Genomic DNA, 13600 nt, shown 5'->3' with positions numbered 1-13600 from the left:
CCTAAAATCTAAACCCATCAATATTTGAACCAGATTAATTTACCTATTACGTATCTACCTATAAATTAATATTATAATTTCCATAATAATCACGCAAATATAACAAGCAGGTTCTAACAAACACAATCCAATAATTTTCCTTAAAGCCTACATAGTAGGTATAAATCCATAGAATTTAACCTTATATGTTATTTCCCCAAGGCATGACTGGAAGCTACAAGCTTCCAAAAATGTAACTGTAAAAATACTTAAGACAATAGCAACGTATAAATCAAATAAAATCGTATTCCTGTAATGTTATTCGCAAAGAAAACAAGATACGGAATATGTTACTGGTTTATTTGAATATTGATGGAAAATAACTTTAATATACAGAATGCCAAAGGCGAAATATTCTTAGAAAAGGATATGATTTGTAAAATATAATGTTTAGGAAGGACAAGGGTCGATCTAAAATTAGGCTCTAGGCATTTATTATGTACCGTGAGAGTCATAAAGTCATACAGTCATACAGGTCTGCAGAATTATATTCTTTAATAATCTTACTAGATTTCTAACACGCTTATAATCGTATTATTAAAAAAAATACTGTACCTAGTTTATAAATTTGTAACGTTTCCATCAATCACACAGTTCGTTCCCTTGCGATTCATTTTCCATTAGGTTTTTGAAAGCTTATTGAAGGAGTGGTTCTTGTATTCTGACTCGTACTGATTGCGGCGATTTTTCAATTTGTTAATTGTGTATGTGGGCGAATTTTTCGTTAATCTTTTTGAAGTGAAAAACTTCTTTAGGCGCGTTGGGAGTAAAATTTCAAGGTCGCGTCATGGCAATAGCGTCACGTCATAGAGTTAGGCGACGATGTTGATATCTTGCCAATTAATGGCAAGTTATACCTAAGGATGTTCAGATGTTAATTACAAAACGATGAAACAACTTTGGGTATAGTATCTATCTATATTATGATGATAAAAAGCTTTTTACAATACGTAAGCTTAAGCAAAACGCTTTCTGCAGGTATCTTCTATCACGTGCCTTTAATATTAAAACTTTCGAACTATAATAATTTTTTATAGGTATCTAAATAAAACAGCTAAAATGACTAAAGGTATAAAAGTAGCGCCCAGTGGTTCAAATTCCTTTGATTTAGCAAGTAGGTAATGTTAGTAACTATTTTGAAATCTGCGGCAAAGCTATGAAAAATTCACGATGTGTAAATGCACCATTTCGATATCTATAACTATAATATTATTATACATAGTAATAACAATAACATTATAGGTATTCATTACCTACATAATATACCAACGATAATAACGTACCTATAAACACTATTTCTATTAGAGATTTCAATTAACTCGTGTCCTCGTTCCAAATGTCTAAAACGTATGTAAATTGAATGGAAATTGTTACTCAGTTTCGCGTATGAAATTGTTCACTCAATTATATTGTTAGCTTCAGCTGTCACAATAAATGCGAATGTTATCTATATATACCTATACATACAGCTTACCGCCCGCGGCTTCGCCCGCTTTGTCTAAAACCTAATAAATTATATACGAAAACCTTCCTCTTGAATCAACTCTATATTACAAAAAAACCGCATCAAAATCCGTTTCGTAGTTTTAAAGATTTAAGCATACAAAGGAATAGGGACAGAGAAAGCGACTTTGTTTTATACTATGTAGTGATTACACACATATACCTACATATCTATACATATACATATTATTACTAGCTACGCTCCGCGGTTTCACCCGTGTGGCTCTACTTCTGTTGGTCTTAGCGTTATGATATATATAGCCTATAATAGCCTTCATCGATAAATGGGCTATCCAACACCGAAATAATTTTTCAAATCGGACCAGTAGTTCTTGAGATTAGCGCGTTCAAACAAACAAACAAACTCTTCAGCTTTGTAATATTAAGTATATAGATTAGGTATAACAAAATCGTAGGAAAGTCAAAACTGTACCTACATTGATTTTTTTTTTTTAAGAATACTTGGGGCGTGATCTACAATAGATACCGAAGCGAAAAATATAGTTTTTAGAATTTGTCTGTATGTACCTATGTCCGGGCTAATCTCAAAAAGTGCCGCATGGATTTACTTTAAAGATACAGAGATAGCTTGAGATCTAAGGAAGGACATAGCATAGGTTTTATCCTTAAAAACCCACTAGAACGGGAAGTATGCGGGTTTTTCTTTGACTATGCGGGCGCAGAAATATAGTCAAAATATACATTTTAATACGAGTGAGATTTTTTGAACGGTATATTTTTAGAAACCGGATTTTTCTGCTATTTCTGGGAGATTTTTAAAACCTCCGCCTATCGTTGAATGTTTATTGACAAAATGTTTTTGCTTAATTATGCCGATTTTAGCATAACGTTTTTGGTAAGACTGTTTTTTGTGTTCAATTTTTGGTTCTAAATTATTGTAATGTATTTACTTACCATTAACTGCTATACATTGGAAGCGTTTTCTTTTCTTCACCTGAAAAATAAAAGAAAATCATTTAGTAAACCCAAAAATTAAGAAGAACCGGCAAGAAACTCCATAGTTGCTCTTTTAAAATCATGTCGATATAACATAATATGTAACTTATATCTAAATACATAATGTATTATAATATACCAAAGAACTGTCCTCTGGTTTTTACGCGACAACCCTCCATGGGTTTTTATCGTCCATAGGTATTATATTCCTGAATAGGTACTGTAGTACGCTCTCTGTACTACTAATATTATAAATACGAAAATTGGTGTGTATGTATGGATGTTCGACGTTATTCTTAACGCAAAAAGTGCTGAACCGATTTTTATGAAATTTAGCACACACATAGAGGGTAACTTGTATTAACACATAGAAACGCGGGTGAAGTCGCGAGCGTGAGGTAGGTGTATTTATAACCGGGGCTCTATTATTTACAAAATATCACTTGAAAGACAACTTGAACTTCGTTCAAACAACCAAATCTTCTTTATATTACATTCGTGTCTCAATTTCAGATGCTTAGCAACAGTTACTGATTATTCCAACAGAAGAAGAAATAACAAAAATATATCACAGCACACTACATTAAGTCCCTGTTTCTTTGACCTATATCTCTTGCAACACGAATTTACATTAGTTCCTTTGTGACGACACTTTGAATGTTAAATGAACTTAATTCATGAAGTTTCCATTCTTTCAGAGCGAATTAAAAAGTTTCACTAAAACACTGAGATTTATTTTGTGAAGGTGGTGAAGTTTTGATGTTTTAGCGTGAAAGAGGAAGACGTTTCAGCTTGTGTTTTATTTCGTTTACATTTATGAATTTTAATTTTGTTCCTGATGAAGAATTTCATAAATGTTATAATAACGAGACATTGAGTGAATGAATGAAGAAAGGAATGAATGAATGACGATATAATTATGGTTACAAGCTGGTACCAACGGTTTTACCCGCATTGCTCCTTTTGGTCTTAGCGTGATGATAGCCTATAGCCTTCCTCGATAACTAGTAGGCATTTATCTAGTAGTTAAATAAATTTTAATTAACTGTTAAATAGTCCAAGAGGCTGCAGAGATCAAATCGGATTCGCGATTCCTGAGATTAGCGCGTTCAACAAACATCATACAATATTAGTATAGATATAAAATTAACTGCGTTAAAAACAACCGACTTCAAAAACGGAAAAGTAAAAAATAAAAAAGATTTGATATTATTAATTACTACATATTATTTAGATGTGCTATTTATTAAATAGGTTTGATGTCGGTGCACGGGCTTAATACTAAGTGCTTAGTGTTTGGCACCGACTTCAAACCTATTTAATAAATAGCACATCTAAATAATATGTAGTAATTAATAATATCAAATCTTTTTTATTTTTTACTTTTCCGTTTTTGAAGTCGGTTGTTTTTAACGCAGTTAATTTTATTTAATACTTTTTAGTGTAATTTTCAACACGAATCAAACGAGCCCAAACTCGATAAAGTTGAGTCAATATATTACTGAGTTCCTATGGCCACCTTCCGATTCCATCATCAAATCAGCTCTATATCATGATAATGTTTCATCGCTATCCAATTTACACACTTATACAAAATTTCAGCTCAATCGGTTACCGGGAAGTGAATCAAAGTTACTTGCTACATTCCAATTAAGTCATCGAGTACAGACAAAAATGCTCATAAAATAAAAACTACTGGGCCTAGCCGAATAAAATTTTTATGGGACCAATTCGACACCATCCTGCATCGAACAAAAAAAGAATCACGTAAATCGGTTCAGAAACCTCGGAGTAATCGGTGTACATACATAAAAAAAAAAAAAAAAAAATATACCGGCCGAATTGATAACCTCCTCCTTTTTTTTGAAGTCGGTTAACAAATCATATCCAGTTGCAAGCTTCATGTGAACTCAGATCAAAGAGATTACTGATGCTATCAAATGGTTCTAAACCAGCTTATTAAACAACTAGGAAGTGAATAGATTCATTCCTTAATATTAATCTAAAGCTCTAGGTATATCAAACTTAATGTTTGTGTTCGAATCATCTTTATACAGAGTGTCCCACTATTGTAGAGTATAAAACAAAGTCGCTTTCTCTGTCCCTATGTCCATTTGTATGCTTAAATCTTTAAAACTACGCAACGGATTTTGTTGCGATTTTTTTAATAGATAGAGTGATTCAAGAAGAAGGTTTTAGTAATATATAACTTATTAGGTTTTAGACAAAGCGGGGAAGCCGCGGGCAGAAAACTAGTAATATATAATATGATATTCCAATTGTTATTAAGGTAACTTTTTAAACATTATATCACATGTCTATTTTTCCATTTGAAACCTAAATCATACCGGCTTCATAATTACAGATTGACGTAAATCTAATAGGTATTCCGTACAAGTTGCGTTGAATTAATTGCGAATGCAATCAAAACTGTAATATTAATGCCATTGGTATTTCAATTAAATAGGTACACGATTCGTATTGCAGTTCATGGAATCTAACTCAGTAGTAATTTTAGATAAATATTGAACTCTAGTGCAATTATAGCTTTGAATATTCAACTTCCTACTAGAAGTAATAATGCATTGATGTATGTTTGTTACTCTTTCAAGTAAAAATCACTGAACGGTTTTTGATGTTACTTGGCAGAGATGTAGCACAATATAAATACTAGCTATCCGTCCGCGGCATCACTTGCTTGGTCTAAAACTAAAACCTTCCTCGAGAACCAATCTATCTAATAAAAAAACCTCATCAGAATCTGCTGCGTAATTTTAAAGATATAAAATAATAATGTGTAAAGACATAGAGATGGCGGAAAGTGACTTTGCATATAGTTTATACTTTACGTTCATTTCGTGAATTAATAATTATTATTGTATGCTATGTAGTTATAGGTAGTAAAAACATGAATGTTCTATAATTTTAATCTATACAGGGTTACTTGTAAAACACCAGCAACCTCGCAGGACAAGATAGCTAACATCATAAGTAACAACATTTGTTCTACGACTTTTGGCATAACGCAATAAATTATTTTTAAATGATTTTTTAAACTTTTATTGTACTCTCCTAACATTTGTAAGTCTATGTTCTATTCATTATCGGATGGACGACGAAACACCCCCTTGCCCCTCTCGTTCGCTTCTTGTTTACGTAATTTTTGGGAGGCGTAGAGTTTATAATATTCAAACGGAAAATTAAAGGAATATTTATTTTTGTATAAAAATAAAATCTAACAAATTATCAAAAGTCGTAGAACAAATGTTGTTGCTTATGATGAAAAAATTTAAGTGTGTATTAAAATAAAAAACAAATCATCAAAATCGGTTCACCCAATTGAATGTTCTTATGAAACAAACAGAAAAAAATCCAGTCGAATTGGGCCACCTACTTTTTTGAAGTCGATTGAAAAGAAACTAAACTTGCAATATGAAGCCTAGGTATTAAATGAAATAATTGCATGTGACACATTTTATAAAAATCATGTTAATATATTACACAAAGCAAAAGGGCAATAAATTAAAAAATACACATAAATCTCGTCCTCTTTATAAATCACGTAACTCAACACGACACGTTTATTATTTTAAACCTTATACTCAATGAATAATACGACCATTATAATATGTGGTAAGAGTTATTGTTAGTATTTTTAAACAAGCATGTTTGTATACAATTGACTTCTTCAATTATGCCGCGTTATAATCCATACTTTATTAATATTATAAATGTGAATGTAACTCTGTCTGTCTGTTACTCAATCACGCCATAATTAACTCCTGAACCAATTTGCATGAAATTTGGTATAGAGATATTTTGATACCCGAGAAAGGACATAGGCTACTTTTTACCCCGAGACATGGGACAGGTTTTATTCCGGAAATCCCACGGAACGGGAACTATGCGCATTTTTCTTTGAAAACGCGGGCGAAGCCGCGGGCGGAAAGCTAGTACCTCTATAAAATGAAACATTACCTAAATATGATAAAATTTTATATAACACATTTACATGTTTAATATTTAGACCGTACACTCGTCAGTTTAAAAAAAACATAATATTTTACGCAGGTCAGCTATGTCTATGAATAAATTAGGATTTTTGTGCTTTCCATTATTTTAAAATGGTTTATTTTATGAATAACTTTCAGCTGACCTGTATTTCATATTAGAATTTTTCAGAGTAAAACTACTAAGTACCTACCTAATACTGCTTAGAAACATTGCAAGGTCTTTAAAATGTTGACAAAATCATCATTCATTCAGTTATTATCCTAATCCAACAAATCCAAAATCATTAAAATCCGTTCTAGGGATACAGCTGTAATAAATACGATACTTTTTTTATATATTTATAAGAATTTAAATAAAAAATCCCTTTGAATGTAGCTGGTATGTGATTGTATTCCCGCGTCGTCAATGTAACAAGATTCCAAAGAAGTCACGACGCATTCACAACATGACACCAAATTGAGTTTTAAGCCAAGTTTTCCATTTGCCTAACAGAATGTTGTATTAGCTCGGATTACTGCATATCCTATTCCTTTTTAATATATTTTATTACATTAATAACCTATTGGAAATGCTCTTCTTTGTAACTAAATGCGAAATGAAACAACAATGTTACTATTTAATTATTTTTAAATGATCTTAGCCACGTAAATAAATGAAAAATCCTTGATCCATTTTCTAAAATAACTGCAATTCCGCTTCAATAACTTTACGAAACATTATAAATAAAATTGTTACAAGCGCATTTACTCTTGTATTTTTAAAACATTGTACAATTTTCCGCGGCCATGCAATCGCTCCCGCGAGACGCGAAGCGTTTGAGCTTTACCCGCAGTATTGTATGAAACCTGAAAAGAACTAACAAAATATAATAAGAACTCCGTATAAATATAAATGTAATAAAACAGAAACAGGATTGCTTAATGTTATACAATCACCGTTTCGAAGTCCAAGACGCTTCAATTCTACTGGAATTCTGTTACAGTGAAGATTTAGTCAAATTAGGGTCGATTCATTCAAGAAAAGTGCCATCTTTATAGTTCGTTAGACATATACAGGGTTTTCGTTTTAAAGTCGCTAGCATTAAAGTTGGAAATTGTGTGAAATGTTTCTGTACGTTGTAGGTATTTTCTGGGAGATATGAAAGTTAGCGAGACCATAGTAAAAAGAGAGAAGTATGTTATCTTATAACAAAAGTACATCGCACCGTTTGTAATTTGTATATACGCTGAGCGCTTGGCCACGGCCCCCGTTCATGTACATACGCACGCAAAAACAACGCTGCGAATCGCGGTCGGTGTTTGTTTAAACAATTATTTAAAATATCAATGTGACAAGTGACAACCCTGGCCTCGCGAGTTTAGGTACCACGCGCTCCTAAACTTTGGAGTTGGACTACTTCTCTCTTTTTACTATGGCGAGACTATTGTTGCCTCCCCGTTTCGTCCGGTAGCTGCGACCTCAGGCCCCGGGTTATGTCAACAGTTGACTTTTCCCGGATATGCGCTGCCTCTTACATTCCTACTTATGGAATTTGTAATAAAATGTGCATTGCAGTACCTAGTCGTTATTTTGTATGTGTATTTTATTTTACGTTACATCATGTCATTAGATGTGTTATGCTCAACGTAATAAAAATATTAAGTTATAATTAGACTAATACCTACATACGCATAGGTACTATATTATTTTAATATATTGTATAAAAGATAAGAAAATGCGCAAAGTTTTTGAACTTTTTGTCAATAACAATAACAAAAGAATAAAACAGGACATATCTTCAGAATTTCAGAAAATCCAAATCAACATCACAAATCCTAATCCAATCAGATAAAACTAAACAATCTCATACATACACGAAAAGTCTTTTGATGACGTCAAATTTATCACCCAAGCAAGTTGAGATCCCAGGAATAGCAATGCACCCATAGATTCCGCCCGGAATATAGATTCCATTCGGAATTTCCACTATGATAAGCAAATTTCGATGTCAGTGAGTCTGCCAGCCGCAATCTATAACTGCGGTTGACAGACAAACTATAGTTTGACGTTATAGATTAGCGATCGCTTCAGGCAGGATTATATTGAGATATAGAAGTTCCCTGTTTATAAGCTAAGCACGATATTCATATATTTGCTAATTCCAATACCTAAGTAAATCACTACATAGTATAAAACAAAGTCGCTTTCTCTGTCCCTATGTCCCTTTGTCCCTTTGTATGCTTAAATCTTTAAAACTGCGCAACGGATTTTGATGCGGTTTTTTTAATAGGTAGAGTGATTCAAGAGGAAGGTTGTAGTATATAATTTATTAGGTTTTATACAAAGCGGGCGAAGCCGCGGGCGGTAAGCTAGTTACGAAATAAACTATAATTGGAAATGAAACATTAAACATATTTAGGTATATGTGTGGCATTGACTCGAATGACAAAAACCTTACATTACTGGCTGTGAAACTTGGCAAATAGATGTTCGATTTTGTCTTAGTTTAATCACAATCATGCTTAGTAAAAAGCACATAGTAGATATATTTTGAATGTATACCAATTATAGTATTAGGCTTATAAGCCTATGAAGAATATTCCAGCATTGAAAACAAGTTGCAATATTTATAATTTAAAAAACATAATAACCAACTCCGAGCATAAAATATCGTGGACATATTTAAATCCCATTTCAAAGCGATTTCTTGACAATGAAAAGAACAATTTCTCAGCAAGAAAATCTGCATTTACGTCGCGGAAAGAAACGCACAAGACAAGGTTGGTATGGAATCAAAAGGATACAAATATCTGGCGTCTTGCGGGTGACGTCACAAGCTTGCATTATTCCGTTTTAATGACGCGAAGACATTTCGTTGCAAACAATACAAGACTCAGATGCAGGGCGGTCTCTGACCTACATTATGGTACTGTCATAATGGAATAATAAGTCGACGAAGGCATAAAAACTAGGTTTTATGACGTATTTATAGCGCTATGTCGCTGTGTTCTTGATGACAATGTTTCGTGTAGTTGGCTAGTATTTTCCGGGGTATGATGGTATGATAAAATGGATGAGTGTTCTTAACATTAGTTGAGTTCTTTAAGTTCTTTAAGGTTGTTGTGATTGTAATTGTATTCCTTAAAATCATTTTTAAAATATTACAAATCCTATTCCTTTCGAACAAAATGAGTGTGTAAACATTTAAGAAGTTTTATAATATGTAAATTTTATTACACACGACAAAATAAAGAACGCTAACTATTTATTAGAATTACCTACTTACTCTCTGTAGATACAATATCTGTCCCTAAGACTATCTTTAACAATTCAGAAGCAGACTCTTATTTCTTTTCAAAATTGCTTCTTTTAAATCGTCTGATTAAAATTCAGTAATCTTAAATCGGAAATTGAAAAGAGACATTTTAATTTCGGGTAATATTCATAATGAGGAAATGAGGATTTCATTTGAGGGTATTCCGAAAATAACGAAATGACGGTAATTAATTATTGCTCAGATTGTAATTACTTGCACCTGGAAAAATCTACGAATTCATTTATTTGTTGTGTTGAAAGTGAAGATGTATGTTGCTCTATCACGTAAAAAGTGTAAAACAGATTTGGATTAACTTTTTTATAAAGATAGGAGGACTTAAAAATGTAATAAAGACAAAGATAGAGAACTTAAAATACACCTAATAACATGAGTTAAGCAAGTGTCACTATTAAAATGTTAGATAATTTTGTGTGTAAGTAGTTTTGATATTTGAAATTTTTATATTAGTTTCATGCCTATTTTGTACCAATTTCATCGCCTATAAGAAACAGATTTCTCAAGACAATTTGAAATACAATTCTAACAATAAACCAAGAAGATAATACGAATTCCTCATTAATAACTCTTGAACGATTTTTAAACAAGTTCTCGAAGTCGATTATAAATTTCCAGATTTTGTCTGCACAAAGTTCAAGATAGTTTTGTTCAAATGAGAAACCGATCAGAACTTATGAAATACCGATGGGAACCGGTAAAAACCGATTCCTATATTTTAAGAAGTTTTAAATTATTTTGTGGAGTTTCGAAATTAACGCTCTTATAATTTGACGACGTTGTCTTGGAAAAAAAGTGTCATAATGCCTTTGATATTTAACCCGATTGAGGTCAAAGGGCTGTCACAATTTCTTACATACTAAATGATGTACTGCAGTCTGCAAGGTTAAAAATAAGATGTGGTAGCCCTCGATGCTTTTTCCACTACCTACATACTTCGATTATGTAATGTGACCATCGCTTTTTGATGCGGTAGTTTGATTTTTAGCATTGCAAATTAGATTTAAGATCTGTGTTCACTAGAAAAAAGACTAGTCTTGGTTTATAAATCGACATTGAGCAAAAGAGTTGACACTCGTCTTTACAGGTGTAAAAATACTTTTAACCTCGCAGAATTTAACCGTGGGTTCGTCCGCGGGTGGAGCCGCGCGGCATAATCTGGCCTCTTCATTCATCTTCTTCTTTCTTCGCGGTTTCACCCCCGTAGCTCCACTCCTGTTGGCTGTAGCGTGATGTTATATAGCCTGTAACCTTCCTTGATAAATGGGCTATCTAACTCTTGGGAAAAAAATCATAGAGACCATTTTTGTAGAGAATTATAAGATCTAGAAAGACAGTTTACGAGAAAAACTGAAAAAATCTGAAATTTTGACCTTTGACCCCAAATAACTTTTGAAGCACACATGGGATAAGTGGGGACTTTTCAATTTTTATTTGTTATGGTACACTCCAGCTCCTCACCAAAATTTGGCTTTGTCGGAATTATCCTTATTTCAAATGCTTAACTTGACCGGATTAATAAATGCACCCATACTTACTACTACAACTATCTGTGATCAAGACAACTACAATATTGTAACCAATACAGAGTTTAACAAACATTAGCTCTCGCAAGTAATGAAACTGGTAACAAGCATTTAGTATTTGCAATAGATTTCTTTAGCGTAAGTCACTCTTTGTAGTCTCATTCGCTGACTTATTTAAACTCTTAGACTTGAATTGGATTTTTCAAAACGAAATTAGATTCGATACGAATCAATTTAATAGTTGGGTTGTAAATAATCAGAAATTGAGTGTTTAATGGAAATTCTTTGGGATAGAATTTCAATTATAGATATTGGTAAATACTTGAAGTAGATACCTAAGTGTTTTTCGAGCCCATTGTTTTCAAGTGTCAGGTGAAGAAATGAATTTAGTAATGAACTAGGTTTAAACAACACCCGGTTCGGTTACTCGCTCTAAATATATATTCTATACCTAACTAGATTTCCGCCCGCGGCTTCGCCCGCGTTTGCAAAGGAAAACCCGCATAGTTCCCGTTCCCGTGGGATTTCCGGGATAAAAACTATCCTATGTGTTAATCCAAGTTACCCTCTATATGTGTGCTAAATTTCATTATAATAGGTTCAGTAGTTTTTACGTGAAAGAGTAACAAACATCCATACATCCATACAAACTTTCGCATTTATAATATTAGTAGGATAGATATCTACCTCTACTTCTACCTAGTGCTTAATTAGTCTTTCATAACATAATATTTTAACCTTATACAGTACACACATACCTGAGAATATATTTCTATTTATTGTAGTGTAAAAGCCCCCTTTAAATAATAACAAGTATTACTAAACGATCATAGGAAATTAAGTGCAGATTATACAAACCCGTAAAGTTTATGGAGCGGTGTTTGTCTATACAGTCTGTTACCATAAAATCTCAAGTCAACAAATATTCGAAACCAATAAATAAATATGAAAGCTAATTTATATTCAAATGACAATATTAAACACACTTGGCACATCACACCCACGCCCTTTATCTGGTCCAGGCTGGAACTCTTCTGTATGGTAATGAATAAATTTGCGTCAGAATCGATTTCAATGGAGTCAATATTTTCTTCCACAGAAAGCCAAAGGAAAGGCAATTATCGGACGCTTTCCATCTTCGCTCAAATTGAATATAGGACACCATATTTTTTTCTGCCGAGCTTTTTCACATTATTAAAGGAGACCTTTTTTGTTTGTTATGTGTTTGCTGGTATAAAATGTTAATGAGGACGGATAGAAATGAGGCAGAATAATATTTTGATTGTTAAGAAATTAATTTGTCGTTTGTAGTTATGAAAGTGAACATTAAAAGTTTTTGGAAATCCAATCACATTTGATACTATCGACGCAAAATTATACCATTGTCTGTACCATAAAAATTGCCAAACGCAGCTATTAAGTTCACATTAAAACCAAAAAGATAAGATATTGTTGCTGATTAAAGTAATATTGAATGCCAAATACGAGATAGTGATCTGTTTGAATGAGATCCAATAATTGAATATGAGTCTAAGCTGTTTAGAAGTTAAGATAAAAGGGACTATTTCAAATACTTCTCAACCCACGATGACCATTAGCTTTATCTAAAAGAACCGTGATCAAAGCCTTTACAAGAACGACAAATCGCATGTAGCTCTAACGAAAACATAAAGGAACCAACCACGCGCAGAGTCCAGGGACTCAAGAATCCTCCAACAATAGACCTTTCATAGATCAAAGGAATAACATTTTAAATTGTGGACTTAAAGTTCCGAGCGAAATTTTTAAGTTATTAAAATTCAATATTGAAACTATAAATTTTAAAATTTTACGATACGACAACTTAATTGAACGTGTATCGATTGAGGAGCTGAAGTGATGCAGAAAGTTTTTAATGAAATATCAGGCAGATTTATGAGACCTTTCATTATTTTTTACGCTATAATAAGATTGCTTCGGGATTTAATTGAATTATGCTGTAAAGCGTATGAGATTAAAACTGCTTACATTTTCAAGATATATCACCTTATCGTAGACCCTGATCTAACGGAACTTTGGCATGTTGATACCAACTTTTGCGACATTCAGCAAGTCCTACTAATAACACAAAATATATATTAAGTTGGATAAAAACATGAAACTCGTCTGTTTAGTTTATGTAGAAAGAAGAGAGAGTGTTATTCCTTTCTTTTAGATGAAGAATCAGTCAACCGATTACACTAGTTACTGGAATATAATACAAAAAAATTAT

The 13600-nt window shown here is 32.7% G+C and overlaps 1 protein-coding gene across 1 annotated transcript in view; it reads right to left on the bottom strand.

Moving 5' to 3' along the window:
* LOC123697323 (connectin-like) overlaps window positions 1-2499 on the bottom strand; it is an 80252-nt gene extending 77753 nt beyond the window's left edge. Inside the window, exon 1 of the mRNA XM_045643794.1 lies at window positions 2458-2499. The gene's annotated coding sequence lies outside the window, so the exon portion shown is untranslated. The remainder of the gene's footprint in view (window positions 1-2457) is intronic.
* Window positions 2500-13600: the final 11101 nt, after the last annotated feature.

Source organism: Colias croceus, chromosome 14 (assembly GCF_905220415.1).
Source record: "Colias croceus chromosome 14, ilColCroc2.1".
Taxonomy (NCBI): domain Eukaryota; kingdom Metazoa; phylum Arthropoda; class Insecta; order Lepidoptera; family Pieridae; genus Colias; species Colias croceus.
This window is presented reverse-complemented; position numbering and strand designations above follow the sequence as displayed.